Here is a 16,112-nt window from a genome sequence, read left to right on the forward strand (position 1 = left end):
CAGCCCTTGGATAAAACATTCGAATCATTAGAACTTTTCGAAAAGTTTTCAATAAATTGCAACTTTTTTGCCTTTGGTCATATTTTAGTCGAGTCCAACGATATTTAATTTAATTCGGTTCGCTTAGTCCTAAGGTACAGTAATTTGATAAACGGAAGTCAAAAACTAGATATAGATAGAAGAGCTCTAATTTCGTGTAAAGTTGAATAATCAATCAAGCCCAAATTTGCACCAATTAAATCAAACTCGTTGAGGAACAAGTAATAAAAATTTGAATAGTTTTGGTGGACTTTATAAAAGGATACAACTTGCTAAAAATGTTTTAGGCAATTTTTAAAACTGAGCATGCTTTTGTATATACCACTAGGCGGTACTAGAGGTCAAGCAAATTTTAAATTTAATATATCTCAGAATTCTGGTCACTTACAAAGTTGGTGTCTTTGACAATGTTGTTTGGTAGGTCAAGGGCTTACAGTTAATGGTCCACTTGTTTCGAAATTTTGTCACAAGGAAGCGCAAGTTACACATTTGCAAATTTATGGAAATGAATGTTTTTTTCGTAAAGCAATCAAAAATCTGTAATTTAGTTTTCTGTGAACATATTTAAGTTAAATTTATTACTTAATATATAACTTTACATAAAATTGGAACAACTCTAATAAAGTAGTTCATATTTGAGTGTTCTTCGTTTAATTGCTATATCTCTGGATCAAGTGAACCGAATGAAATGCGACATTGCACAGTTATGACTAATATATAGCTCTTTGAAAAACCTTTGACTTGACTTAGACACGTTCAAAGAAAACAAACTTACAGCTAGTTGATTACTTCACGAAAAAATATCAATCATTTGAATGATTTTGCAAATGTGTAACTAGCGCCGCCTAGTGGACCATTAACTGTAAGCCCTTGACTCACTTAACAACGTTGTCGAAGACACCAACTTTCTAAGTGGTGAGAGTCCTGAGATATATGAAATTTAAAATTTGCCGTTTATTATTGGTGGAATTTCTAATTAAACGATCCATCACCATCCATCATGGCATCGCAAATAAAATTTTTGAATCAGTTTAACCAGACGAACCACCCTAACATAACAATAATAGGGAATAGGGTCAACAATTGAAAATAAACTTTCTTAAACACATTATGTGTCTAAAAACTTAAAGCTGAAGCTTAAACAGTTTTGTCTTCGCAAATACGGCTCTGGACCCATTGTGCAGTGTGGCGGCTGTATCACTTCCATCACCAAGCCACGTTTGTGTTGATGATGATGGCTTTCAGCCTCTCGTCTATCCATGTGCAGTTATAGCCGTGCTGGTGGGAGCACAGGATACTGTGTATCACCATGATAGTGTCTCGGTTCGATTCCCGCTGCCGCCCGTATTTCTTTTTAAACATGCATTGGTATTTGATGCCGCTGCTGCTGCCATGAACAGTCTAAAAATAGAACAAATAATGAGAAACCAGTGCGACAGAGCACACGCATACATGCGAAATTTTCCTTTTCCAGATTCTAGGAAGCCAATACAATTTTTGGTATACTGCCACCTACCAATTTTTGTATTTGCAAGGCCCTAATACAATATTTGTATATGTTTCATACCCAATTGTATTAGAATCTGCCAATCTCAGGTTGCGTGTAGTGTATTTCAAATTCAAATATGCTGTACTTTGAAATTAGGGAGACTTGACCCCCCTTTTCATGATGCGTACCAAAATAATAAGTATCTGACACATTTCAAGATTTCAAGTAAATAAAAGCTTACGAATGTAATTTTATTTTTCGTACCGTAAAACGGGGTAACTTTGATAGTTTTTCAGCAAATTTTCTCATTATTTTTTTATGTAACAGTATTTTCCCTAGTTTTATATTTTTAAAACAAGTACTGGGGTATCGGTTATCAATTGCAATTGATAGATCCGATAATTTTAAATATTTTGGGTGACTTTTAGTTTTTCATATGAGCGAGAATAAGATTTTCATTTTGGGGTAACTTTGATAGTGCCCTGAAAAACACATCATATTATAAAAAATCATCACAGATTGAAATCTTAAGAGCATGATGATGTCCCTACGTGCAGAGAACCAACGCGCCCTTGGAGTTTTTGAACGGAAGGTGTTGCGCACCATCTACGGCGGAGTGCAGATGGAAGACGGGACTTGGAGAAGGCGAATGAACCACGAGCTGCATCAGCTGCTAAGAGAATCAACCATCGTCCATACCGCGAAAATCGGGAGGCTACGGTGGGCAGGTCACGTCATCAGGATGTCGGATAGCAACCCGACTAAAATGGTTCTCGAGAGTCATCCGACGCGCAGCGAGCTAGGTGGGTCGACCAAGTGGAGGACGATCTGCGGACCCTACGCAGAGTGCGGAACTGGAGACAAACGGTCATGGACCGAGTGGAATGGAGGCGGCTACTATGTACATCAGAGGCCACCTCAGCCTTAGCCTGATCGGTAAGGTAAGGTAAGGAGGATTTCTTCTACCTCGGCTCATTATTAACGGCAGACAACAACGTTAGCCGATTATAAGTTCTGATTTTGTTTTCATTAATTTATTGTATTTTTTTTGTAACAATGCAATTGGTTTTCGGCTCTGTTATGCTTTATAGCGCTTGAGCCTATCAAATAAATGAAAAAAAAAAAAAAAAACGTTAGCCGCGAAATACGAAGGTGCATCTTCAGTGGAAGTAGGGCCCGCTATGAGCTTCACAAGAATCTGCGGTCGAAAAAGATTCACCCCCGCACCAAATGTACCTACCATGTACAAAACGCTGATAAGACTGGTGGTTCTCTACGGGCACGGATCCTGGAATATGCTCGAGGAGGACATCCAAGCACTCGAAGGGTTCGAGCGACGGGTGCTGTTGGCGTGCCAAGTACGGTTGGTAACCCTATCTATAACTTAGCGTAAATAATAGGTCTGTATAGATGCGGCAATGCATTGTTTAGAAGTAGTTTCACGGAGAAGAAGATCGAGATGGTAATTCGTAGATGGTTTGAAACCTAGTGGAATAGGAACACTAAGATTTGTAAGTGAACTTACTTTGTAGTTAAGAGAAATTATAAATAATAAATGAAATTGGTTTCAGTTTGAGCTGATCAACAAACAACGATTTTGTATCTGCTACGAAAAATTAGTGTCGTGATTGAATCACTTCCCGCGCCACAACAGGTGCTTAGGACCATCTTTGGCGGTGTGTGGCGGTGAAGAATGAATCACGAGATTGCAGCACTCTACGGCGAACCAAATCCAAAAGGTTGCAAAAGCTGAAAGGATACGATGGGAAGGGCATGTTTTGAGAAGGCCGGAAAACAACCCTGCAAAACTTGTGTTTGTAACAGATCCGGATGGTACATGAAGACCTGGAGGGCAGCCTACAAGGTGTGTGGACCAGGTACAGAACGTGTAGGACGCAGCCGAGGAGGAAGGACTGCAGCCACGAACCGAGTGTTGTTCGTTGTCTTAAGTTAGTAGTGTTCAGTCTGTACGATCTCTGGCTGAAGACGGTGTTTTTTATATTCGAGTTACTGAACGGTTCACATTTAAAAAAAAAAAACCTAGCTGACTAAAAATAATACGATGTTTAAACATTGTACCTCTAAAGCAACGACTTTTTTTTTGTTCAACTTGATTTGAAAATTTCAACCTGGTTCACTCCACTTGTTTTAAAGAAATCGTGATCACTTCAATTGACCTTTTTATATATACGTTTAAAGTTGCGCCCTTTGCCTTGTCCTTTTGGAAGGTACGCGCCACAATGTTCTGTTACTTTTGTTCTAGTGCTCCAATCATCATGAAATTTGGAGAGTAGTGTATTGTCTAGATAGTAAACTTAAAAAAAATCACTTTTTTTTATCATCCTCAATGTATGTACCACCATAAACCAGAATTTAACCATGATTCTAGGCTGAATCCTTTTAATATTTTTCTGATGTAGTCTATACAGCTCCCGAGCCTTACGTTAGGCAGCCCCATCACGCCATGAATTAGGAGTCACCTGTATAGTGGATTTTTTAAAACAGCTGATGATGTAAGCTGATCATAAAAAATATCGATGTTGCCTACATATCCAACTATTTTGGTTCAGCAGGTTTCAAATACGATTGTGGCGTAGCTGGAACGTAATATAATGAATCCTCGTTCAATTAATCATGATCTAAATTGTAATGGAAAGATCCTTTCTTCAAGAAATTCGGAACACTCAGAGATTACATCGTTACCCAACCATAGATCACCGCACGCACAGCCGCCAACGATCTTTCAATTGCGACTAACCGAATTAAATTATAAACCCATTTCCGTATGCGGCAATCGACAGGATCGCTCGCTCTGAAGCTCTTTTGCAGTGGCTTCTCAATTCAATCTCAACCAATCTCCAAGCACCTCTAAAACGTAATCGCTTGAAAAGCTCCCTCGATATCAAAGTAAGATGCGTGTACCAACAGCCTAACAGAACACAGTGTGCGAAAAGCACAAACAAAAACTCGCCAATCTAGGTATCTGATCATCTCCACACCGCAGCCACTTTTGATGAAGAGAATGATGTGGCGGCACCGTCGCCGTTCGCTCTCACGTGGTTCGCCAGATCGCGCGCTGCGTCGGGTCGTCTGCCGCCCAGGTGGCTGGCTGGAGCTGGAGAAGCAACCAATCTACACCTACAGCAGGGGAATCTCCTTGGCGCTGAGCCACCACCGGGTAGGCTTCGTGCTTGATTCGGTTTCACTCTCGTTCGCCGCGTGTGGAGAAGGGGCCTCATCTAGAAGTGAGCAAGTAGCAGAAAAAATCTCCTCCCGTCCGCCGTCTGTCACCTGCGCGGCTGTATGCAGGCAGGCGGACTTCTCACGTCCATGTGTGGGACCTGACGGTCGACGGCGGGTGCTTCTTCTCCCCGATTCTGGCTGCTGCTGGCTGGTGCGCTCTTCTCGGGTCGCCCGGCGAGCCTCCTCTAAACAAACGAAAATTGCACTTTTGTTTAGTTTTCGGTATAAAAGTGACGATTACTCCGATTTGAATATCATTCAGTTAAGTACATCGGTTCGGTTCATTAGTTTTTAAGCGAACCGCGCTCACTGCCATTGAGTAGTGGTCCAAATCCGTGATCCCCGTGTTCCGAGAGCGTGTGTCAGCAGCGTCAGCAGCAACACAGCAGCCGTCAATACCATCGTAGTCCCATCGATTCCGCAGGAGTACTCGAAGTAAGCCTCCCCCACCAAATGTGATCTTCCAGAGTCGTCCCTGCTCAGTTTAGGGATTTTAGTTTTGTGCAAGCGTGAGATCAGTGTTAAAGTTTTTCCCGGATGCGCCGGGAAAACGGGAACAAAACGAGTGGATTTACGAAAAACGGAAAATTAAATTTGTGCATGGATGAGATGAACGATTTTTCCTGCGACGACCAACTTTTACGTTCTGTTACCACCAGAGGAATAGTGCAGTATCAAGAACAAAAAAAAAATAGAAAAGAGTGTTGGAGCAGCATCCATGATAATGGATGATAAAATTACAGTTTGAAAGTGACTTGGGTGGCTTCGTTCTTCGGTGCGAATACCCGCCCGCTGTTGACTCTTGGTGATTGAAAAGTAGGAAAAAGTTTATCCTGCAACCAGCAGACACAGAAACAGGAACTGATGTATGCACGCCAATTAGTGGATGCTGTGTTGTGTTACAATCGCTGGTGAATTTCAGCTTAAATTTTCCACATGGACTGAAAGGACTGCTGTTTTTGTGGAAAAGAAGGAAGAGGATGTGCTCTACAGATTTGAAGTGCTTTACAGGAACAAATTACAGTGAAGTGGGTGAAATAAATCTTGTACTCTGTAGAGACGATCAGACATTCGATCATTTGTTCAAATTTGTGATAAGATTACCCAACATCATTGTTTGAAAATTTTCATAAATAAATAAGAACAAACATAAGCCAAATTATTTAACAAAATTGTGTAAATTTCAAATTGGCCAGTGAGTGCCATTTCTTCCCATATCGTCCATCGCATAGTGATATTTTTTGGACAAAAGCGATTCTAATAATAGCTCAGTGATTTTCGTTCAAGTTTTTCTTTCTCAATAGACTGGAAGTGACTTTTTCTGATGAATTCAATTTTTATATGCGATGTTAATTATTCAATATCTCCTTTTAAACTTTGTCATGCATTCTCCAAGAAGTTTTTTGATAATTTCACCTAGGTATTCCAAGTATTATTTCTGCAGCATATCTAAACATTGCCTATGTAATTCACAACGGAAATATCCAGAAGCATCAGAAAAAAATACATGTTTAGTCTGATTCCCTTCCACATTTATTTAAAGTGCTTCATGTTCCGAGTTCAGCCTTCTGCAGTGCAAACCTTAAGAAGGTTTTGTGCGGCCCGCGAATTGTTGTTTGTTGATGGGTTCCATTATGACGATCCAGAAGTTTACCATATTTTAATATTCATAATTCTTAAAATTTTGGAGATATATTAAGCAGTTATATAAGGTATTAGGTAAACATAATTCCAACACATTTACCTACAATTTTATGAAAACGTAAGAGTTTGGATAAGAAACTCTTTAAAGGAATTCCCTAGTGATGCGTTGAGAATGTTCTACACAAGTTGGTTTAGATGTGCTTTCTGAGGAAACTGCTATAAACTTATTTATTTCTAAAAATTTCACTACAAATTCTTGATTTTCCCGAAAAATTTTCAGCAAACAATTTCATTGGCTTCCTAAAATCCACAAAAAAAGAATAAATTTTTAAAAATTCTCTCAATGATTTACACAAAAACATTTCTAGGAAATTTAAGATAAAATTCCACCTTCAAAAAATTCTTAAATTCCTTCAGAAAATTTTCAAGATCCTCCAGAAATCACACAAAAAAATCTCAGAGTTTAAACTTTTTTTTTCTTAATAAAGACTTCTATGAGCTTCCAATGATGCGATAAGATACAACCTTACAAAATTTATCCCAGAGATTTTTTAAGAAATTCCCGCACAAATGGCAAGCAATGTCTGTGAACTTCATCACAAAAGTCTTGAAAACATCCATATTGTTCTAGCGTCAACTAGGATCGCTATCGAATATTTTCTGTGCGACTTTTAATAATAAGTCTGAAATTTACTAAATTACTTAACAATGAAATAAGCAAAAAAATAATAAAAATCTGGAAAAACCGTCAATAAATCATTTGTGCCTGCCCGCAAAGACATTTTTTCTTTGGATCACTGGCTTATAGAATAACCCTCTTTGTTCACTTAGTACTCCATTGCCGTAATTCTGAAAAGTAACGTAAGTGACATTGGCGATTTTGCCACATTTTTTGTTTATTGTGCATTAAACTCTTGGTTATTTTTTAAGTTGCAATCCGATATAACATGCGTGGAGTTTCATAACGAACATTACAATTACAGGCCTGGAGCCAATTATCTATTTAGTAGCTTATTCACTATTTTCGAGCCAGCGACTAAGAAGTTCCTATTCTCGAGACGTTTCAACTTAAGTTGAAAATTTAGAATTGCCCTCGAAGAAGGGTTTTTCTAAGTAGTGGAAAATCAGCCCATTTGTTGTAAATAATTACTAAAGGGGCAAAGGGGTTGTTGTAGAATTTCTGGTACTTCTCAAAAGTCCAGACTTCTTTTTGAGAATTCTGGAAATCTTGGTGAAAATCATAAAAAATATATCGGAAAAAGCTAAGATGTTTCTTGAGATTTATAATGTGTATTCTGGAGACATTCTTCGATGTATAATTTCATGGATCCCTGACATTTTCCAGGAAAAAAAAAATCATGCTTAAAATTCTTGTTGAACTCTTGGAAAATTTCTACTCAAATTTCTTGTGGAATTGATCACACATTATTTACGAATCCGATAAACATCTATGCATTTTTGAAAGTTTTGGTTTTCAAAAATTGAACCGCAACATTTTTCCACAATTTTGTCAGCAAATATATACGACATTCAATCAAAAAAATCTTCACCGTGTACTCTCGCTATATGTATATAGGAGATTTTTTTTGTTCTTACGTTAGCACTAAGTACACAAACTAAAAGTTTCACACACTGAGTCGGATATTTTGTGGATATATTCTAAAATCTGCATGTATTTGTTGTCAATGTTCATAGTTAAAATTCATAACAATTGGTCACCCTATTCTTCTGACAACATTAAACTTACAATATATTTCCACCGTTGAAGGAAAACGACCCTATGCAGTCCTAGCTATTCTCAATCGCCAAAAAGCGAAATTAACTTCAAATCGAGGAAGTTATCACGAAAAAAGGCCTGAATTTTCAATAGTCTAACCACATTGATTCAGTCAATTCCAATAGTGATAATTCAGATTTTAGAAATAATATTTCAAAACAAAAAAAAACCTACCGGAAACTAATGCCAATCAGTATTGCCAGTGGTCTTACACCGCGCGAGTAGGAAACCATAAGCAGGCTTGTTATTTGCTCCCACAATGTGCCTCAAATGAACGTTTTTGCTCTCTTTATCTTTGTGCGTTCCTACCGAAGTCGTTTGTGCGGGAGCGATGCACAAAGAGAGAACGGGAGCGAGACAAAGAGAAACTTCGAGCCACTTGAATCAACACAAAGTGTAACTTTTTTGTGCCTCATTTTTGAGGAACCCAGTAAGTTGGTGGACTATTTTTATGGCGTTGTTCGCAGTATGAGCTCGCCGATCGGGTGGTATGTCATAATTGCACATATAAATACTTGTGCAATTGTTAATAAATGATTTGTTATCACAAACATATTCATGTTTACTCCCGGCGTACACAAAGTGCCTCAATTTTGAGGAAACGCACTTTTTTGAGCAGTCAAACCGCACGTTTTTCGGAGTCACAAGCTTCAAGCAGGAAGCTGAAACAAAACGAGAGAAAACGCTCTAGCTTTGAATGCGGGAGCGCGGAGCAGATTTTTTGTTCTCTTGTTTTGCTCTGAGGAGGATTCCATGCCTGACCATAAGTACGTTTTCCTCACATGTACAGCCCAAGTAACATTTCGATGACTTTTGGTCACTTTTGGACTTTTGGTCGTCTTATAGAGGTTTTCAAATTCGACATAAAACCGAATACATTTTATATTGTTTTTATGGGCCTTTTCCAGTCAATTCGACTAAAAAATGTTACTTGGGAGGGTTACGAGAAGTTTAACTGTAAATAAATTCCGTTAGTTTGCATATGATGCCAAACAAATTAACGGAGATGATAGAAGGTACATTTATCTAGGGCATTTTCTAACAATTTTACGTGCAATTCCCAAACAAAAAATTTTTACATATTCCTTTTGTAAGATACTTTTCTACCACATATCCGGATTATTTCTTTCGGAATTGTTATAGAAGTGGTGTCAAAAACATTTCGGGTATTACGTTTGTTATTAGAAAACTTTCATTGAAAACTCATCAAAGAATGCTCTTGACATTGTTCAAGGGATTTCCAAACAAACTCAAATATGTATGTGTTCAAGGTTTCCAACCTCGAATATTTTTGCCATAGAATCTCACAAAAAAAAATTGAGTTATGTTTCGTTCAGTTTGTGTAGCCGCTTTTAGGAACATTACACTCCAGGTTTCCTGTTAAGGGTATGAATGTGAGTGGATGAATCATGATTGGTCATACAGCGACTGAAACTTGTCTGTTTACAAAGAGTTATACTAGAGCTGTGATTTTTTACATAAAAACATTTCTTGAATTTTTACTGATATTTTACTATATGGTTTTTATCATGAGTTTGGAAATTTGCCCCATTTTTTCTCCAAAAATCACCATGATTTTTTTTCTTCTAATACAAACTAAACTAACTAGAAAAAAAAAAATGATGAAATTTTCACCAGATATAAACAACACAAAAACACGGATTTTTTCGCAAACTTAATCAGAAATGCTTCTGGAGTTTCACCACAAGAATTTCTACAAGCAATTTCAAAAAAATCCTCCTATAGGGCGAATGTACAATAAATTATATCAATATTCTTTCAAAAATGAGCTTCACCTCGTCATAACATTAATATTATTTTCAGTTCAAATTTATGTCAATCACTTCTAATTATTTAATTAATTATCAATTTTTGCGGCTTAACCAGCGGAGTCGAAGTTTAACTTAATTAAAAGGATACAAATAAAGTAATGCAACCAATATTAAAATGGTACCTAATTGAATGTGTTAAGCAGGACATTCGACTTTGAACATCAACGTGTTCCGCAACTGTGTGTGATCCATGACTGTGTATGGAATATTTTCAAAAATTCCACAAAGAATCAAAGGGTTCATCATGAAAATTTCTTAGAGAAATTCATCAAGTATTTTCCTACAAATTTCATCGGAATCGTTCCGAAATACATAAAATGTAAATTTTGAAGACTTTTGGAATGGTGGTTCATTTTCAACCGTCAGTAAGATTCGAATGAGTGTAAGGAGTTTTGTATCTTTTGCTTATCCTTTGACAGATACGCATATTTTGACTACCATTTGTAATCTTTCTCAGTGTCAGTCATCCATGAGTGATTGCACTCATTCGAAGAGGGTATTCTGCTTAGAAGGTTTGAAAAGTCGGTACAAGATCGTCAGTAAGATGTTTGTGTTTGTCCCAAGTCACGTTCTAGTCACTTTTCAGCAAACTAAGTCATTATTTGGTCACTGTTTTAATGAAATTGGCTCCCAGACTAACTAAACCAAAAGAACTTTTTCCATTAAATATTTCAAATAGGCTTGCAGATTTATTTATGTATTTTTAAGTTCAAATCTACAGAAATTGCATCGCTGAATCTTTTGTAATGTTCTGCCTAGAAATGAATTCAGATCGAAATCGAGAAGGGGACTCAATAAACAGATTGTTGTTCGTTTATTATCGGGGATTTTAATCTTTAATGGGTCAATCATCCCGCAATAAACAGATTTAATTGCTGCGTAAGCCATGATTTTCTGCTATTTCAAATGTTTCATGAAATTGCGAATGAAATTATCAAAAATTACCTTGGGGATCGAACTGGTCTATCCTGAAAATATTTAATCAACTGTTAAGTGAATCCCCTCAATAAATTCTAAATCTAAAAAGTTTTTTTTTAGATTTTGTTGCGTTGAAACGGATATCTCAGTCTCAATGGATTAACGATTTATTTTTGGAAATTTCAAGAAAGAAATGGAAGAAACATTTTGTATTACATCCGAATGGGTTAAGTCTAAGGATTTTAAGTAAAAGGTAGGGAACAAATTCACTTCATCATTTGCGCTAATTCCCGTCATATTGTATGTTGCTTTCACAACAAATCATCGCGACGAATCAAGCACCACTTCTGCTGCTGTTTGTGTTAGTGAGAACGAAGAAACGTCAGACTCCCGTCAGCTGATTGGCTGGCGACGACTCTGGCGATGGATTCTCCCGTGACGGATTCAAATTGTCGCGTTCGATAAGGGGAAAAGTCGACAATATCAGACGGAAAATAGACAATAATTAAATATATTCCAACTCACCTTTGCCACCAGCCCCCATATCACTCTGAAAATCGAATAATTACGCGAAATTTCACGTTTCAATTTCACTCCACTTATGAGTTGAAAGTTTTTCTTGTTTTGCGAACCGTACGCTGAGGGCAACCGCGCCAAAGCAGCAGTCAGCCGAATTGTTCTTCATCAGCGTTCAATAATGTAAACAATAAGTTGTCTTTGCCTAGGGAAGGGAGGATGCAAGCAAATGTGTGCGTGGATTTTCTACATACGAAACATCGTATTTCACAACCACAGTGAAAGATTTTTTCGGTTCGCTGTGATGGCGTATTGCGATCTGGAATTTGGCCGACTTTTTGAATGAACACCTACGGTAAAAATATAATTTTTGACCATCCTATGTGCCGTAGTGTCACGTAGAAGATGTACCGGGATTTAAATAGGCTCCTAAAGTCCTATCTGGGTTCTTGTTTTAAACCACAATATACGGTACAAGAGTACATATTTACTCATTTTTTGACGTTTTTATTAACCGTAGTTGAAAATACAGTAACCCCACAATTTATGAATCGGCAAAAATGACCACAGTTTATGGATCACTCCATTTGATCAACATGGTGATTCATAAATAGTGTACAAAAATTAAGGTGATTCATCGGTGTGGGGTCACTGTATATAATTTTTATTTTTTTATTTTGTCTCGTCTCTAGCTTATAACACATACTTTGAGTAATTTTTTTCACCGTGTATGTCAGATAGGAACATTTTTGAATTCCCAGTGCGAAAAATGTCGAGCTCCGTCACACAAGGTTGACCTCAAGTGTCAAAGTCGAACTATTTATCATTAATTAATTAATTTTCTCATTATTCCTTTGTTTTTCCGATTCCGATTATAATACCATGCTTGATCGTATTATTCAATATAGGCGAGATTTCGTCTTTAATTTTAGGACCCTATTCAGGTTGTGCCCGAAATATATGTGGGTTAGACGGAAACTGAATTTAGGGGATAATTATTCAATCTTATTATTTTAAGGGAATTGTAGTTCCTTAACAACATTTACACATGATGTAGAAGCTAATTTATAAATTAGTAATTGATAGATACCTAATTGGCCTTGAGGCGAGGTGCAAGAATAAAGTCGATCACTATTGGTCCTGACTTAGATAGACGGGAAACCATGTAAGAATTTCTGGTTAGCATCCTGAAGCTCCTGAAGTCAGACAATGGTTATTCAAAAGCTACCACGTCATTATCCAACAAGATGGTTTGTATCCTACGAACTACGTTATGAGCACCTGGATGGTATGCCCTCTGATGGCATTGTACCTACAACTACCTATTATGTAATATTGAAGAAAAAAAAATTCAAAACCTTCCAAAAATGCACCTCCAATTCATCACGACCGTAATTTCTTCCGACAAGCGACGACAACCACTCCAGCAGTCAGTGCAGTCAGTGGTTTCTAGCTAAGCGCCAGACTCACCGTCTCCGTCGTCGTTGGCGGCTTCGCGCTCGCTTCTCTCTTTACCGATGGTGACGTCCAACCGAGCGACCCATGCTTGTCGACGCGACGACACGCTTGTTTATTGCCCTATTCAACCGCACAGCAGCCAGCGCTCCACTCGAGTCAGTAGGTGAGTAGGTCCAACGGTCCAACCGACGGGGCATCATCGCTTGCTTGTACCTATGTTTGATGATCACGTCATTTACGTCATCACAATCCTATACCCTCCCCACCCGCGCACCGATCGAACGATTCGAAGCCAAAGACCACGAAAAAGGCGCCCACCGCGTCGTAAAGATGTAATTTATTTGAATTTTAAATTCGCAAATTGAGCCGGAGGGAAGCGCGGCTGACAATGCACTCCGAGATCGAGTTGTGCTTTGCAGGCTGCGTGTCACGAACTTTTGTTGGGCCTTTCCGGTACCTACCACCATAGAGAGGAGTGACGTTGGTTAGGTGGCATTTCTCACGATACGATAACGATTTACGCTGAGAAAATGGGATGCTTCTCTGCGGGGTTCACGTATCAGAAAGCTGGCTTAAGAAGCACGTTATCCTCCATGTGGGATATTTGATTCATACAAATAAGTTGGCAGATGCCAGTTAACGCTTTATCAACCAGCGTGCTGCAATTCATTGTGTCACATTTCACTAGTGTTCAAAGTTCCCTCTGCGCCAAGACTATCGGAGCTCAAGAGAAGCAAAAGGTTCCTCGACTGCCAGGAGTAGGGGAACAGAGCCCAAAATGCCAAGATGGGGTAAAATGGCCCAGCTCATAAAATCTTCCTGAATGGGACTTGATCATTACTATAGGTGAATGGTGTCAAGATATGTTTGCATCGAACATTCTTCTAGAAGCTAGGCCACCAAACCCACGAAAAACCGTTTGATTTCCAAATGAAAATTGGCAACTTCCGGTTTTTCGTGCTTGCAATTAAGGTTTTCTGGTGATTTTATTATCAGCCAAGTGTTTCCAACGAGATTAAGGCGCACATGGAGACGCATGGTTGTTGATGTCTACGTTTTCCATGTTAGGGGTCATTCAAATATGACGACCATCGCGAAAATGGAAAACATTTTCCACCTCAAAAAAAATTCAGAAGATACCTTGATCCATACTCTACATGTGTACGAAAACCGATTTTGTAAATATTACTTCGTTATTTAATAAAAAATAAAAAACCGAAAAAATGAGAAAATGCTTCCAGTTTCGCCTTAATGGTAAAACCTCAAACAGATCATCTCTTCTTTATTCTATTCAGAAATGATGTCTCATTCTGTCCCTTTTCCCCTACAAATTAAAAATACATAAAAATATTCAAAGTCAAAAATATCAGACTTTTGAACAACTTTGCATGGTTTTTTTTTATTGAAATTCATCTGACAATCTTAAATATTCTTAATTTATAGGGGATATTGGATAAAAAAGACAACATCACTAAATGCGATGGACAAGAGATGATCTGTTTAGGGTTTTTCCATTTAGTATTTTTTTTTTTCCTTCTGAACCATAGGGGGATAATCTGCTCAACAGACACCCTAACAGAAGGTTAGGGTAGTGTAGGTCTGACAGGCCGTCTTCTACAACAAAAGTAAAATCCAGGACTACTCTCTCCTCGTACCCACTAAACCATTCCTATGGTCGCCAAACCCTACGTCTCTCCGGAACCACCAAGAAGGTATTGCTTCAGAGAGGGGCTAGTGCACATCGCACCCACAAGGTTAGCTGCGTAGCCTGCAGCAACGAACATCGATGACTCGCTTTGGAGAGTCCATCACGGTAGCATGCTGGCGCTTAGCCAGTTTCCCGAGTGGTCCTCGCCACTCCCTTTGTCCTCGGAAGGCGGGCAGGGTCAACCCCGCCCGCGCCCTACTGCTGAGCGGACATCAAGAACTGATGCCCACGTGCAACCCGATCTGACCTGCCCGCAAAGGAAGGGTATCACTACCCTTCAGGCCCTATCAGATGCACCCGTAGGTTGCAGACAGCAGGATCTCACCTACCCCGACCCTTGCCGGGGACCCCTTTCCAACCGCGGGCTCGGATCCAACCCAGTAGACCGACGCCACGACAGCACCACTACCGGGACTTCCTCTCCGCGGCCACTTAATCGTTGTAAGGGTCGATCTCGACCGCAGGGCACCGGTATGACCTACGAAGCCGACTCCGAACCCCTGGACCACCTCTTGTACTGCATCTGGACTAGCCATTCTCCGAGTCCACGCGCCACCTCCTCTGTAGCTCCCAGACGATGTGGATAATAGCCGTTGAAACGGCGTTCCAGCCAAACTCATCCCTACACATCCTCTGGACCAAGTTGTCCGGAGTTGTGTCCTCCCCGCATGTGGCAAGCATGCGGTCACGCATTGTGCGAAAACGCGGGCACACGAACAAAACGTGTTCCGCCGTTTCCTCTAAACCATTGCACACTGGGCATTCGGGAGAATCCGCATGCCCGAAACGGTGTAGATACTGTCGGAAGCAACCATGACCTGTAAGGACCTGTGTCAGGTGGAATGTGACTTCCCCATGGCGCCTATTAATCCAACTATCTACCCTCGGTATCAACCTATAGGTCCACCTTCCTTTGGTGGAACTGTCCCACGCGCGCTGCCATTTGACCATAGAGGCCATCCTGACAGTCCTGCGTATGCCTCTTGTGCCGCGCATTTCGAAGCACTCCATGTCCTCACTGATAAGAATGCTGATAGGCACCATACCAGTAATGACGCAGAGAGCGTCGTGTGACACGGTACGGTACGCGCTCGCAACCCTCAGGCACATAAGCCTGTAAGTACTTTCCAGCTTCCGTCGGTAGCATTTAGTACTTAGCGCGGTGCCCCACACCGGGCCGCCATACCTAAGTATGGATGTAGCAACACTAGCCAGAAGCTTGCGCTTACTGGCGTACACCGCAGAGCTATTGGACATCATCCGGGACAGTGCCGCAATAGCTGTGGAGGCTCTTTTACAGGCATAATCGACGTGGCTACCGAAGGTAAGCTTATCGTCGATCATCACGCCCAAGTGTTTGACGGAGCGCTTTGACAGGATAGTACAGTCTCCTACACTGATCTCCGTCTGCTGCTCCGACTTCAGGTTGTTAACAACCGTCACCTCTGTCTTGTGGTGAGCCAGCTCCAGTTTCCTGGACCGCATCCA

General features: G+C 39.8%; 1 protein-coding gene across 2 annotated transcripts in view; it reads left to right on the plus strand.

Moving 5' to 3' along the window:
• Nucleotides 1-4,607: 4,607 nt before the first annotated feature.
• Nucleotides 4,608-16,112, plus strand: part of LOC109429597 (pro-resilin) — a 29,654-nt gene continuing 18,149 nt past the window's right edge. For both annotated transcript variants that reach the window (XM_029857121.2, XM_062846394.1), the window contains exon 1: nt 4,608-5,206. The gene's annotated coding sequence lies outside the window, so the exon portion shown is untranslated. The remainder of the gene's footprint in view (nt 5,207-16,112) is intronic.

Source organism: Aedes albopictus, chromosome 1 (assembly GCF_035046485.1).
Source record: "Aedes albopictus strain Foshan chromosome 1, AalbF5, whole genome shotgun sequence".
Classification (NCBI taxonomy): Eukaryota; Metazoa; Arthropoda; class Insecta; order Diptera; family Culicidae; genus Aedes; species Aedes albopictus.